Raw genomic sequence first — 14,732 nt, forward strand, 5'->3', positions numbered from 1 at the left:
CAGAAGGGGCCCGGCCCAGAGCTGAAATCTAAGTCTAATGACCGCTGCCCTTCACCTCGCTGCTGTCCACAGGCCGGACCTGCGGCCCGGTGGGGGCCGGGACCAGGACAGGACACAATGTTCTTCGTTTAACATTTGAACTTCTCCTATCCGAGGCAGCAGGCCGTTTTGTCCTGGGGTCGCTGACCCTCGCTCCCCCATCAGCTGCCCTGAAACATTAATTGAATGACAGATGGTCATTTTCGGGGGCGCCAGAAGCTGCGCTGGCCAGTGGAGGGGCTCAGGCCGAGAAGGCCTTGCTTAGGCTCTGCCTGCTGGGGGTGGGCGGCCGCAGGGCCTGAGGGCTTGAGGTGGGTCACAGCGGCTGCACGCGCTGCCTTGGCCAGCTCCTGGAGAGGTCGCGGCCTCGAGGGCCGCTTCACCGGGTCCTAGCGCCCCTGCGCCGCGTCCCCCCCCCCCCAACCTTGCCTGCCAAGCGAAAAGCTCCCTGCAGCCCAGTACTGGATGGGCCTCTGGCCCTCCATTTCTAGCCCAAAGGCTGACGTCCTGAATCCTCTGTAAACAGGATCTGGCACGTGTGCACCCCAGACTCAAACGGCTCAGGCCGACCAGACCTCGCAGGAACCAGGTCTGTAGAAGGGTTTGCTCATCCTGAGCTGCCTGCTCTACTGACTCTACCTCCAAATTTGCCCTTCCCAGATAGAGGCTACATGGGCTTGGCAAGTCCCAGGTGGGGCTCATGTGCTGCCACCACCCTATGTGGAGAACTCCCGGGAGTCCCTGGTTTTCCAGAGATATGTAGGTAGACAGATGATAGATAGATAGATAGATAGATAGATAGATAGATAGATAGATAGATAGATAGATAGATGATAGATAGATATCCCAAAGATTCCTGGAGGCACCAGGACCCAACCCCGCATCCTCCGCTGCCTGCCTATCCCAGTGTCCTATTTCTTTAAAATAAAAGCTGTGAGCCCTACAATTACTGGGATTACAGTGAGCGGGTATTGATCTGCAGCCTGCATTGTAGGATAAAGCAGACTGGCGGAGGCAGACATGCTGCCCAGCCGCCACCACCCCTCCACCTCCTAGTCCTGCAAAGCTCTTTAAAAAAAGAAAAAAGAAAGAGAGAAAGAAAGAAAGAAAGAAAGAAAGAAAGAAAGAAAGAAAGAAAGAAAGGAAGGAAGGAAGGAAGGAAGGAAGGAAGGAAGGAAGGACACGATTCTAAATGTTTGATTTCAGATACACTATTAACACCTGCAGAGGGGGGAAGAAGAAAGAAAAAGAAAAGGGGGGCAGGCCAGCCGCCATACCTCCCTGGAGTGCCCTTGGGGACTCCCAGGACTGAGCCAGCTAGACAACCACCTTCAGCCTCTTTTTTAAAACGCTTTTTTTTAATTACTAGGGAAAAAATATACACATAAGCAAAAAAAAAAAAAAAAAAAAAAAATTCCTCCCGGCTGGCGCGAGCGGGGGCGGCGAGCAGGCCGGGCGAAGGCGGTAACGCCAGCCTAATGCACAGATAGCTGACATCAACTTCCGTCAGGCGGCTCCGGGAGATCGAACCTTTCGATTGTAACTGGGACAATTTGCATAGTGATTCCCTTTCAGAGCTTTCTCGGGCCCATAACAAGCGCAGGCAGCTATTCAAATGCAAGTTGCGTCCCCAAATGCGCGGCTGGCCTGAGCTAAAGGAGCGGCTCGTCACCGTGCGAGCCGAGACCAGCGTTGGGGTTCTGGGTCACCTCTTTTCTCCCGGCTTTTCCCTAGCTCTCCGGTTCCTGAATTAGCTGTTTGTTTATGGCTCCAGACGTGTGTGTGCCAGCGAGCCGAGGCAGCGCGCAAGGGAGGGAATTGATCTTTCCTCAGACTCAAAGCTGGAGCCGAAGAAGTGCGGGGTTTGGGGGGTTCTGAGTGGGACTCAGACCCTAGGTGCTGAGGGGAAGCCGGTGGGCTCTCTGGCCCGCTTCTCTAACCCCAGCGACCTTGCAGGAATCCTCAGGCCTGAGAGCGCCCGGGCTCTGGGCTTTGCAGAAAGTGGCGGCGGCTGTGTCCCGGGTTTTAAAATCAACGCAAAGAAAAGGTACCTGCGACGCGGCCGTGATTACTTTTTCCGGTTCTGCACAGGGAGGGCGAGGGATGATTTATACGGGAGAGCTGGGATTGAGGAGTTAAAATTAAGCTCTTCCTTTACTCGTTTCTCATTTAAAATTATGCCTCATTGGAAATTATGCAAATTGACTCGGGTTTCCCTTGCTCCTAGGAGGCAAAGCTGAAAGCTTGTCGCGTGTCAGAAGCAACCTGCCATGAAATCCGCTAATGCGCCCCGACTCGCCCTTCGCGGTAAGCCAGCCTCTCAGGTCCACGCGGCCGTGGACCAAGAAGGGGGAGTCAGTGCGGCCAGGTGTGCCACGCGGGTCCTCGACTGAGCTCGTGGCCACGCGTACAGAGTGGGAGCCGGGGGGCGGAGGGCAGAGCCCGCGTCACGCCCGGGAAGCGGAAAGGGGGAGCCCCCCTCCCAGCCCTCCTGCCCGCCACCGTGGGTAACAGGTCCTCCCCGCGAGTTTAAAGCAGCAAATGAGAGCGGAGAGCTGGCCTCGGAGCGGGGTGTAAACGCGGGTGGCGGGCACGCGAGCGCGCGGCTGAGCTTTGCGCGCGGTTCTTCTCCCGAGCTGCGCGCCGCGGCCCCGTGCACCTGCTTTGTGCGTTTTGTACAAACGGAACGGGCGGGATCCATTCCTTCGAGCAACACCCCCAACTGAAATCTGTCTGTTCTTTCCCCCCACGTCTAGTTGACGTTTCTACATCGCTCAGATTACTCCCGTCGCCCCTTGGAATCTTACCCAACCCTTTTAAAGACAATCACGGCCACTGACCTTGAGAATCTTAAATGCCGTGGTATAACTATCTCGTTCTCTTCTCTGGTGGCTAAATTTGCGTTCTGATTGTGGGTTTTTTTTGTTTTTTGTTTTTTGTTTTTTTTTTTTTAAGTACTGGGGGAAACGTGGTTCATTTAAGCCTGCAGACTTAGCTAAACACATTTTCAAATATTCTTCTCATACTACTTCATTGCTGAGAGCGAGCAGGATGCTTCCTTGTGGTGCTTGCTTTTTGCAGAACGCACAGGGTAATTTTCTCAGGGTTTTTTGTTTGTTTGTTTGTTTGTTTGTTTGTTTTGGTATCTTTGAAAAACGTATACTGTTTCTCTGTTCTTTCCGTAACCTATTCTTTAGCAACCAAAACAGTAAAAGTGTTGGAGATCGAATAGTGAGTAAAGCAGACACATTGGGGCAAATAAATCCAACATAAATTGAAAGCATATTGCTCCAATTCAGGACAAAGCAAATAGAGCTACGAAGAAGATGCGAGCAATTAATATCTGTGGGGGAAACGGGTTTAAAAACTGAATAGACTTTACTCACAAAACAAAAGGAAGCCAAAAGAACTAAATACGTGGCCTTGCCCTTGAATGTCCAACTGAAGACAAGAGGCCTTCCCAGAGCCATCTTGGGCAAGTGTGCAGTCAGAGGCTGTGGAGAGGCAGATTCACTTTGAGACAGTTGCATACATTTTCAGCAAACTAGAACCAATTAGGGGACCTTTAGTTCTGGCGGGAAACTATTTTAATTTTATCTCTGCCTTGGGGGGGGGAAGCCCTGGCAGTTAAGTTATTACTGGTTCCTGTGGAGTTAATTTAATGCAAATAGTCTACTCCCCTGTCAGCACAGGAGAAAGTAGAAGCCCTGGGGGTCAGGAAGGGCCAGTCAGATGGTGAGGAAGTCTCTTGGCTCTGGGGACAGACTTATAAGACTCTGAAGTAACATTGGGCTGGTTGCTTCTCTCCCTCTCCTAAAACTGTAACTCAAGATGTAAAAGTAAAAGTGTTTTCATTTTTTTTATTGATCCCACTAACATCTTTCATTATCCAGCATGTAGCCACAGCAAATTATTGCTCATTTGATACTCAGAATTCTATTGACCATGGCTTTCGTCGGAGAGAGAATTCTAACTACTGCTGCTCTGGGCTCAGAGCTGAGGTTGGAAACAAGTAAATCTAGCAAGAATTGATGGAGACATGCTGGTGATTGGAGCCACGTGGCCTTGCATAGAAACCTGCTTTTTACTCTGCCTGCCTTGCTCCAATTCAGGAAAAAGGTCGGCCCCTTTGGAACAGATTTGCTTACTTGGAAGGTTGGATATTCATTTGGCAAGTTCTTTCCAGCTCTAGCCAGGCTGGGGGAGAAAAGGAGACAATGGAAGATCGCTCCACAGGCTTTTGGTCAAAGCTAACCCAAGGCAGGAATACTTGAAGAAATATTAACCCAGACCTTTGGATTCTGCCACATGAAGATCATGTCCTAAATTTCAACCCCACCCCCACTCCTTCAAGACTCTAGGGCATTACGGAGCTGCTAGAGCGGAGATGGTACGCTGAGATCTGAGTCTGGTTGGCAGTGGGCACCCAGCCTCCATGACCGGAGCCACAGCCATAGTGTCCAACTGTGTGAAGAAGGAGCCTATGCCCAGAGAATATCTGATCTTTGATTCTGGAACTCACAGCTCCAGGTTGCTGGAGAGAGTTAGTCCCTAAATGAGGCTGGAGAAGCGGGCAATGAGAAAGACCAGGTGAGTCCCCCAGGAAGCCAGTCACGGAGTCCGCATTCCTGTCACAAGAAGCTGATGCTGGAGACCCAAAAACTTGACCTGCCAAAGGGTGCCTGCCCATCTCCCTCCTGGCCTAGTAAGGGACCTCCACCTCACCTCCTCACTGCCTCCATCTGGGAGAAAGTCACCTCGACTCAAAAGAAAGCAAGTCTTAAGTGAATCAGACCTCAGAATCTGTCAGATTTCCAAGGAACAAGTCAACCCATACCCTTCTCCTTCAGCCCTGACACCTGAGAGTCTGTGGAAGGGATGGCTGGCGGGGCTTTCATTTCAACAAGTACTGGGAGCTAAACCTTCTAGGCCGGTTTCCAGAGCAGCAACAAGAACATAAAGGGAAGCAATTAACGGTTTTCTAACTGAGTCCCAGCTTGTGCCGCCCGACTACAAACCTCAAGGTGCATTTAAGGGCGCTAAGGGACCTGGATAGGTAGTGGTTGTTTTTGTTTGTTTGTTTGTTTTCCTAATGATACTGTTAAATGTGTGTGAAACCACAGCCAAGAAGCCACATTGTTCCAGAACCAGGCAGTAAAATTGTAGGAGTGAACACTGCAGACAGCATGCCCAACATGGAGTACGGGGAAACATGGAGTATGGGAGACATGGAGAAACTGCGGTGAACTCTGACACTTACATTGAACATGTTGGGAGTTTGGAGGAAAATACATTGTGGGCTTTTTTGTGTTTTTTATGTAGTTTTAAAAACAACAACCCCCCCAAAACCAGGCTGTTGATGCAATCATAGCATCTCAGATGTAGCATATTTATATTTCCCCAAATATATCCACAAGATGTGTGTGTGTGGCCTAGGTTGGTGTGGAAAACAAACAAACATTTTGCTGATTCCAGCACAAACTCTGAAAACCAAAACAAACAAACAAACCACTATGGGGGACAAGGGGAGGGTGACTTTAAGCAGTCCTTTCTATAGGGGTGGCTGGCTGAGGTCTGGGACTGTGGAGTCCAGAAAAAAACTAAGTAGATCATCCTGAACTAAAAGTTACCTTGGGAAACAAGACTTGAGATACCGGGTTGAGGTCATGTGGGGGTCATCCAGTATTCCTTTGGAGCATAGCATAGCTGAGAACTTAGCAGAACTCAGTCACTTCAGACTGGAGATTGGGAAATTTCTTCCCCTGGCGTGCACAGCACCAAATCTGAGTTAAGGTGTCCTTGCCTCTCCCTCCTCTCCCTCAGGATGCTCCTGACAGAGGTACTGCACTTCCCAACTGCCTTAGGCCCCTCGGGGTGTTGCCAGGCAAATGAAACAAAAAGAACTCAATAGTAAATTATTTTGTTCAGCCTTCTGTCTTTTTATGAAAATAAAACCCAACACTTTGTCATTTTTAATCGCATAAGCAGACAATAAATCTAATTTTGATATTGATTTTTTTCCAGAATCAAGTGATTTTTTTTTCTTTTGCAGTCTGTTGTGTTTCCTTTCTGAAAAGACTCGTTCTCTGTTTACCCTGTGGGGATGGGGCCCGTGGATCCAATAGGGGGTGTTGCTACTCTGAAACACAAACTTCATAGTGGACCTCAAAAGAGATTTTTCTCCGAAGCAGGAAGTTTGGGTTTGGTCTAACCGGTTTCAACTTAGCCACCCTTATGTCCTGAAATAGAGCTAAGGCTCAGGTGGTGATTTTAGTAGTTATAGCCTCTGAGATTCATTTCGATTTTCCTCTTTAATTAATAAAATAAAGTAAAATAAAAACAAGCACGCAGAAGTCTTGCTGACGCTGACGTCCGGAGTCAGCATAAGGCTACGAAGCCCTAGAAACTCTTCCCAAATGATGGCAAGTCCGAGCTCCAGCCAGACGAACCTTGGCAATAGAAAAAATCTAGCTGAGAACCTTCAAGGGGGTCGGGCAACAGCAAGGGATCACAGAAGCGCAGGAAGCGCAGGTGGGTCCTTTGCTCACCTGCCCCTTCTTCAAAGAGGGGGGAGGGGATTCCTTGGTATTGGTGCTCAAAATAACTGGCATCTTTTACTTTGACCGTCAAGGGGTGCAGACGCCAAAGGAGGTGGAGGAGTGCAGGAAGCTAGGGGCAAGAAACAAGACTGGAGGTAGGGGAGAGAAAAAGGAGGGAAGGATGGAGGAAAAACTGGAAGAGAGGATGTAGGATGAAAAGAATGAAAGGTTGTGTTGGAAAGGAAACGGAGAAAGGGAGAGAAGGAGGAAGGGAGAGTGTATTAAGAGACCAAATAGACAAAAATACATCAGCCTTATTTCTGAAGAAAACTATGATCGACCCACCTGCCCCCAGCACCGGACGTCCTCTTGCCCCTTTCGGCGCCAGAGCAAAAGTCGCAACTTCCCGCTCTAACCCAAAACACTTAAGCCAGGATACACCAGAATCGCGGCCAGGCCTGCCTGACTACCCTCAGCAACCCGCAGTGGCTGGGCAGCCCTTCGCGTGGCTGTCAGGGTCACCACGACCTCTGCCCTCAGAGGCCTGTCCTCCTGCTGGGGGGTGGGGAGGAGGGGACCGGGCGACTGAGCTCTTTGCAGAGGGGAGGAGGGGACCACGAGTTTGCAACTGTCCCTTGGGCTCTGACCTTTCTAGCAGCCTCCCAGGGTCAGGATGTAACCTTTCATATCCCCCGCTGCCCGCGTTCCCCCTAGCTGTGGCCTCTGTTAGGGGACAGGGAGAGAGGTCGATGCCAGGGCTGGCAGCCTCAGTGGCCGCAGAGGACCCGATGTGGGTGAAGACCTGAGCCTGCCTGCTCTGGATGCCTAGAGTTCTCAGCATCGCAGAGCAGCCCCGGGCCAAGACCCCGTTAACCCGGCGCCTAGCAAGTGGAGTGCAGTGGGAAGCAAAGGTTGCGCAGCCTAGGCTGCCTGAGGGGTCAGCTATCCCATCCCTAGGGCCCGGGTGAGCTGCGCGCTACAGACCTGTCCAGCACCCCCCTGGTCCCCAGGAGGCCGCAGCGTTTGACCCCGCTTAGGGGACCAGTGCCAAGCTAACCAGAGGAAAAACCTAGGCTGAAGTACTGGCCGCAGAGGTGCGGCCTCCTGTCCCCTCCTGGACACTGGGGCCCAGCTCCTTCACCCACTTCCAGAATCTTCTGCCTTCGGGGCGCCTCCAGAGGGCTCTCCCAGCGGAGAACCGAGCAGAGGTTCTCCAAGCAGCACACCGGAGGCTGAGGCTGCTGTAGCTTACCCGGCCCCCCAGCCCTCCATGGCTTGGGGTTTTCGCGGTCTCCCCAGCTGGAGCCAGGGCCGCCAGAAGCCAAGAGCGTTAGGTTCAAATGCATCAAGGTTCCGAAGTCATTTGTCCGGGTTTCATAAATAATTTTCTTCTTACACTTAAGCCCAATTCCTGCCCCTTTCCCGTTTTTATTGCAGGGTTTCAGTGGCTTAAAAAGTTTCCAAGGCGGGTGGGTGGTTGTTCCCTTTTTCCATCATTAATGTCATTACTATGAACTATCAATAACCTTGTCGTTGGGAGCCGAGTTTCACGGTATTGATCCGCGCGGCTATTCATCTCTGCCATGCAAGACACGGAATAATTTTCGCATTACAGTAGCTTGGATTTGCTTTTAATTCATATTTAAAGCTGCAACCGGCTCAGTGGAGCGCTCTGTGAAAGACTAGAGGCGCCTAATTAATAATAAGTCAGAAACGAAGGAAGGCACCGGCGAATAAATAATTAATACAGACATCTATGTCTCTTTGAATATTGCTCCTTTAAAAATTTAGACTTACCAGGACCATACTGTAAGTCTGCCATTTATATTACAGGGATGATTTAAGAAAGCTATTTTTTCCCTTGAAATACAATAATGAATTATTTATGGTGTTTTGCAAACCTAAGTTCCTTCATTAGCCGGCCCCTCTAGTTTGTTTCTTCCAGGTGGAAAACACCGGTTTTTAAAAATAATTACAATAAACTCCCAACAAGAACCCCCTACCAACATTAGATTCAGAAGAGCTAGGACAAGGCACAAACGTGAGAGGGTCCGAGGTGTGGGGCCTCCTGCTCTGGAAAAATACTGGAATCTGCCACATATGGGGATTTGTCCAGGAGAGAAAACAAAACCCAGAATATTGTCCGGTGACCTTCGGGTATTTGCTGGCACCCAATGGGACAGGTTTAAGAGTACTCGAAGTCCTGAAATGGCCCCAGAAGAGAGGTGGCTAGGGTTTAGAAAGTCATCCGTGCCTCTCCACATATATATTCACTATAAAAGTGTTGGGGAGAATGGAATTTTAGAGGGCCGCTATTGAAAAGTTAGGGTTGACTTTCACAGTAGTCAGGAGCTATGGGTAGCCTCAGAGATTTACACGGTTGAAGATGATAGGAGTGATTGAAAATCTACCGAGGTTTTTGTGTGAGATGGACTAGGATTTGTTTGCAGTGTTGTTAGCAATATTGATTTTTTGTTACTTGGATTAATGTATGTTAAACAGGAAAATGTGGGCATTAGTCAAGTACATTATAATCATCTATTGTTGAGAGGAAGGTTTCTCAGGTGATGTTGGGAACCAGGGCACCAGGCAGTTCCAACAGGGAGGAAATACTCTGGTGTATTTGGAGCATCTGGAACTGGGGGTTGGGAAGGTGACAAAGTGGAGATGGGGCAGATTCCCCTGCAGTTTCACCCTCCCACCCACCCTCTCCTAGTAGGGTTGCAGCTTACCCAGGTGTATTGGCCTTAATGACCCTCTCTTTAGTTGTCTGGGACCTCATCTCAGGCACGGGGATTCCAGTGGCAAAACAGTGCACCCACCCACCCCCAGACACACACACACACACACACACACACACACACACACACACACACACACACCTACTCATAGCCATGGGATGGGGCCAGATCCAGAGAAGCCTGTATCAGATAGACAGTTCCCTGTGCCTTGATAATCCTCTGGGTTGGCTCTTCTTCAGTCACACCGACTAACACACTCTACTTCAAGGCAAGGTGGAGATGCGATGGGACCAAAGTTTTTTTCCTTTTCCTTTTCCTTTTAGTCCCACGTATACATACACACACACACACACACACACACACACACACACACACGGGGGGGGGGGGAAAGAGAGAGAGAGAGAGAGAGAGAGAGAGAGAGAGAGAAACCAACTGGTTGCATTTACGGAGCAAAACCTCTACCGCCTGCAAGACCCCTCTCCCCGAAAGGGCGCCCAGGCCAAGATCTTTCCCCAACCCCATAGTCAAGCAGAAGAACTCTTTTATCTTAGGTTCTGAAAGGCGCATGAAGGCCAACAAGGTCTGGAGGTTGGCATGGAGCAGGGAATTCTGCTCCACTCTATAATCCTAGGTGACGGGTGGTGCTCAGGCTAAAGAGGCTTCGCAATGAGTCTCTGGGTCAGAGACCGAGGGTGGGGACAGACCAATAATGTGGCTGGTCGGGACAGAAGTGGGGAGAAAACGAAGTATGGAAAGTGAAGTACCAAGAGACGGATGAATCTCCCCTTGGAGAAAGCAAAAACCAAACCAGGCAGAGGCTGAGGAGGGAAGAGCAGGCAACAGGGCAGGCGCTTGGAACACCTTGCGTTTTATTTTTAAATCTTCTAGGTGTCTGTGGGTCAAATAAAGACAAGGGCAGTAACGATTATTCTGTTAAATCTATGGTACTTGACTGGGCAAACACTAATTGATTAGACACCAAAATGATTTGTTTAAAGAGTTTTCCTCCTTCCCAAGTGCAGCTGTTCTGGGCCTGCGTCGGCGTTGCTGGGCGACCGTAGAGTTCGCCAAGAGGGCGTGCCTCCAACCGGACTTGTGGAAGGTTGGCTGGTCCAAGCCCTGCGCATCTGAAGCTCCAGGATGGGCGGTGGCTGGTGACTTCTGCTTTCTAATTATCTCCAAAGTCGGGGAAGAATATCTTACTAGAGAGCATCTCTAATACACTTGGCCTTCCATCCACCCCTCTGAGTTTTCGCTTCTTTGAGTCGCTTTGAATGATGCAAACACATGGCCCACTTCCTTTCCAGTTCCCAGCTTTGGCTCTCTACCATCAGGAAGCCACTGCTAATCCGTCATAGACTTCCAAGAGATGAGGACTGGAAAAGGAGTGTTCACGGCTATCCCAAATCTGCAAAACTCAGAAACATTCACTGCTACCCCAAATCTGCAAAACTCAGGAATGTTCACTGCTACCCCAAATCTGCAAAATTCATCTTCTCCCCATTTGCTCCCTCACAATCTTGGGCAAGGTTCCTCCCTCGTTACTATAAAATTATGACTAAGAGAGAAAACCCATTGAAGATCAGACCATAGAAGCCCAATTTCCCAGGAGTCAGGTTAACCTTCTGCAGGTGGCTCTGCCACCTGTCACCTAGGAGCCAAACACCTCTCCCTCAATCACACTGTGACACCCCTTCGATGTTCTTGACTTGAAGGCACAGAGTCTTTGCCAAAGTATGCGACCCCCCCAGAAAGAGTTTCAATCCGTTGCTAGTTAACCCAGGGTCCCAGGAGAGCAAGCGGTTTTCTTCCTTGCCCAGGAAGTAACCAACGCTCTTGGAGTGGTCAGTTTTCAGACCGCCACCGAGGCGGCTCCAAGCAGTTCCTGGAACTCCTCATTAGGTGGGGTTGAAGGGAACCAACTGCCCTTCCGCCCGGCGGCATCTTCTTCGGGGATTTGGGGGATAAAAGACAAAAGAAATGGTGCGGGAAATGCTGGGTTTAAACCCATTTTCATGCGCAAAACAAATTTGAGGGAGGAAAGAGGGTAGCTGAACAGACGAATGAAAGCTATATAGACATTAAATACAGGGGCAAAGCTTGAAAGAGCGTGTTGGAAGCACTGATCCCCACTTCCTCCACCAGAGTGAGAAGTCACATCCACATCACATGGAACTGGGAAATAATGTGTTGTTTTAATTGTTTTCAATAGTAAATCATCAGGCCACCATTTTTCTGTAATTCTTATCTATTCTAAGCCAACAGCAATTTTATGAATAAATTTCTCCAGAGAGGGAAAGACTCTGGGCACAACAGTAGAACCCTACAGGAAGCAGCTAGAATAAAATCTTTGACCCCATTCTATCAAGAGTTCAGCTGAAGCCAGATGCCATCTGCATGTCCCTCCCTGGGAGTTTCATTCAAGTTTCAGAAATGTTTAGGCTTCAAATGCTGTAGCTAAGGATCTCTTACCTGAAGCCCTGGGTAGGAACACTTTCTGAAACCCAGGACGGCAGTCACCAAATAAAGACTGAACACCTGATGCCCCAAAGAGCATAGAAACATTTCTTTTGAATGGTCCATATGTTACACCTCTACTGTTCACAAAGAAAACCAAGCCATTAACCCTGAATCACATGGGCCATTCTTAGAGAACCGCACACGTGGCCAGCATTTACAAGAACAGCCTTTTTCACAAGTCTGATGGCATTGCCCTGCAAACTGTAGCCAATCTAGCAGAGGACAAATTTCACATACCTAACCACTCCCAGGCATTTACATATAGAAACATCAGTGATAGAGCCTTTGCCCAGCTCAAGGCCCCAGTAGCACAAAAGTTGGGTTCCAACATGAAAATCCTGCAACAAGCATCTAGTTGAGCCTTTAGCCCCTGTTTTTTTAAACTTGTATTTTAATAGTTTTTACATTGCTCTTCTTTGATTCTCCTTCAGTTGCTTAGAACTGAAGCAGTTAAGTTCTCTGCTTCACACACTTAACTGTCCAGTTTCAAGGAATTCTTCTATAGCCTCTCCCTTCCCTTAGGATTGCTTCAATCCATCTTTGGTCTTATAAGGCAGGCAAGTACTATAGGCTGCAGGAAAGACGTGAGGGGGGGTGGAGGGGGGATGGACAAGCTTTGTGCTGGGCACTCCTAGATGAAGACCAGATAACAGCAGGTAACTCCAGTTCCCTCAGAGACCAGAAAAACATCCTTTCTACCCATCATACAGAAAATGCTTCTGAGGGGTGAAAAACACCATGCTTCTAACTCAGCAACTACAGAAAAATAGTGCTTTTAAAAAAAAAAAAGGTGTAAAATAGAGAAGGAGGCGAAGGAATAGGTGGAGGTGGTGGTGGAAGAGGAGGAGAGAGAGGGAGATTTGTAAGCCAAGTCTGAGATTGGTGGGGGTGGGGTGATGTCAAACACTGAGGGGAGCAAGGCCAAAAGATCCTTCCTCAACTTCTATTCTCCTTTGGGAACCAAAGCTGAAAGAAGACACCTTTGGACAAGAGTCCCTTTTAGCAGACTTGAGCTCCTTGATCCCACACCTCTCCGGATGGGCTCCAGGGGCTCAGCTAAGAGTCACCGTGAAGGAGTACGTCCAAGATCAAGTCTCTAATTAACTGGAGGACAGTAGCACCATGAACGATATATGAACTAATTTCTTTCTTTCTTTCTTTCTTTCTTTCTTTCTTTCTTTCTTTCTTTCTTTCTTTCTTTTTAAAGGAACAGTCGTTCAAGAAGAGATGGCCATAAGGGCAGATCAATCATTTCAATGGGATTAAAATATGGTGGAAGGAACAGTTGAGCTGAGATTATTTCAACCCATCCTTTGGTCTTACAAGAGATGCAAGCACTCTATACTACTGGAAAGGAGTTCAAGAAAGAAGAGAGAAGAAAAGAAAAGAAGGAAGGTAGATTTGGTTTCTAGAAAATATTTTGTACTTGAGTGTATCTGAAGCAATGATAAATAAATTAAATTAGTATTATTTTGGTTTTGGCCAATGTATCCCCCCCATGACCTTTTCCTGGGGGGGTTCAGATTCCTAAATGATCATGACCAAGCTGACTTGAAGTAGGGTCCGCAGGAATTATTTGGGTAGGATGAATCCTGTTCTGATGTTGAGACCCAGCAGAGTTAGTCTTCTAGGAAGTCTTTCTGTATCCACTGACCTTGACTGTGGGCCTTGTGCTGTTAGAGGCAGGCACTTGGGTTAAGAGATGAGCCTGTTTGTACCTTAACTGATGAGATTTCGGGTTACCACACCCTGGGTTGACCACACCAAAATTTTCTTATAGACCCCCACCACCACGACTCAATCCTAGGCTCTCTGAAAACCGTTACAAGGAAACACAGGCGGTGGGTTCTGTGTTTGGCGCAGAGCAGGCCTCAGACACTTTGTTCAGTAGCTGAGCCCTGAAAGCCCGCTCTGAGGCTATCTTTATTGTGAGCACCGCTAGCCCCAGGCTGAGGCTCGGCGCTGACCCGGCCGTAACTGCCAAGGGCCTGACAATGGGCACATCTGTCCTTTCTCCAAGGGATAAAAGCACCTAAGCAGACAAGGCTCTGCCTTTTGTTACGGACTTTTTTCTTTCTTTCTTTTGTAAATAAAAGAAAGCCGCGGCATGTGGCGGCCGGGTGTGTGTCCCACACTGGGGGCCTCCCCACGCGTCCCCACCAGGCTGAAGGCCCGGGTTCAATTCCGGATTGGAGCGTGACTGTGACAGGGGCACAATTATGCCCAAAGCTGAATTGATTTTCAAATCTGGAGGCTTCTTGCAGGGACGCCAGGAAAAGGAAAGCGTCCCTGCGGTCCAAGCTGCTCGGCTCAGCCGCGTGCACTCTGCCTGCGTGGGGTACTTCTTCCAAGCCTCTAGGTTCTTTTCTAGAAAGGCTGTGGAGTAACTAAAAAACCAGCTCCGCCCCCCTCCCCGCCCCCTTCCATGCTAACCAGGCCCTCTCTCCTGTCTCCCTCAGTATCCTCCAAGCAGAGTTAACCAAAGTGGGAGAGCCATCTTAATTGGGAGCAAAGTGACAGACCTTCTCTGAGGTCTGGGACAGTGAGGGGTGGCCTCGATCTGAGTGCTCCTCACTGAGTACTGATTCCTGAGTGCTCCTCGGCCCCGGGCTCAGATGGAGAAAAATGGTTCGAGGAGTACTTGAGAGGACCATGGATGGCAGTTCGGGATACAGTGTCCCGACCTAGGCCTTCAGGGTATATACGTCCCAAGTCCCCGTAGAACAATCATTTAAGGACAGGGAATGAGTTGGTCTCCAGCGATCCTCTAAGGAATAAAGCCCAATGGGCGAGCGGGCTTTGGGCCATGACATAGTCTCTACTCCCCGCCGGTAACCTGTACCGGGAACTAGCAACCAGACTCAGGGGCTCTGGTTCTCAAACTAGCTGGCTC

At 49.3% G+C, this 14,732-nt stretch overlaps 1 long non-coding RNA gene across 2 annotated transcripts; it reads left to right on the top strand.

Moving 5' to 3' along the window:
- The first annotated feature begins 1,570 nt into the window (after positions 1-1,570).
- LOC110301992 lies at positions 1,571-13,117 on the top strand. 2 transcript variants are annotated; one of them, XR_002378760.1, is made up of 3 exons: positions 1,571-2,086; positions 2,267-2,346; positions 3,933-6,052. It is a non-coding gene; the product is annotated as an uncharacterized LOC110301992 (long non-coding RNA). The 2 variants fall into 2 exon arrangements; XR_003837609.1 differs by lacking the exon at positions 3,933-6,052 and adding an exon at positions 13,047-13,117 and having other exon boundaries at positions 1,614-2,086.
- The last annotated feature ends 1,615 nt before the right edge of the window (positions 13,118-14,732 follow it).

The sequence above is a fragment of the Mus caroli genome, chromosome 9 (genome assembly GCF_900094665.2).
Source record: "Mus caroli chromosome 9, CAROLI_EIJ_v1.1, whole genome shotgun sequence".
Taxonomy (NCBI): domain Eukaryota; kingdom Metazoa; phylum Chordata; class Mammalia; order Rodentia; family Muridae; genus Mus; species Mus caroli.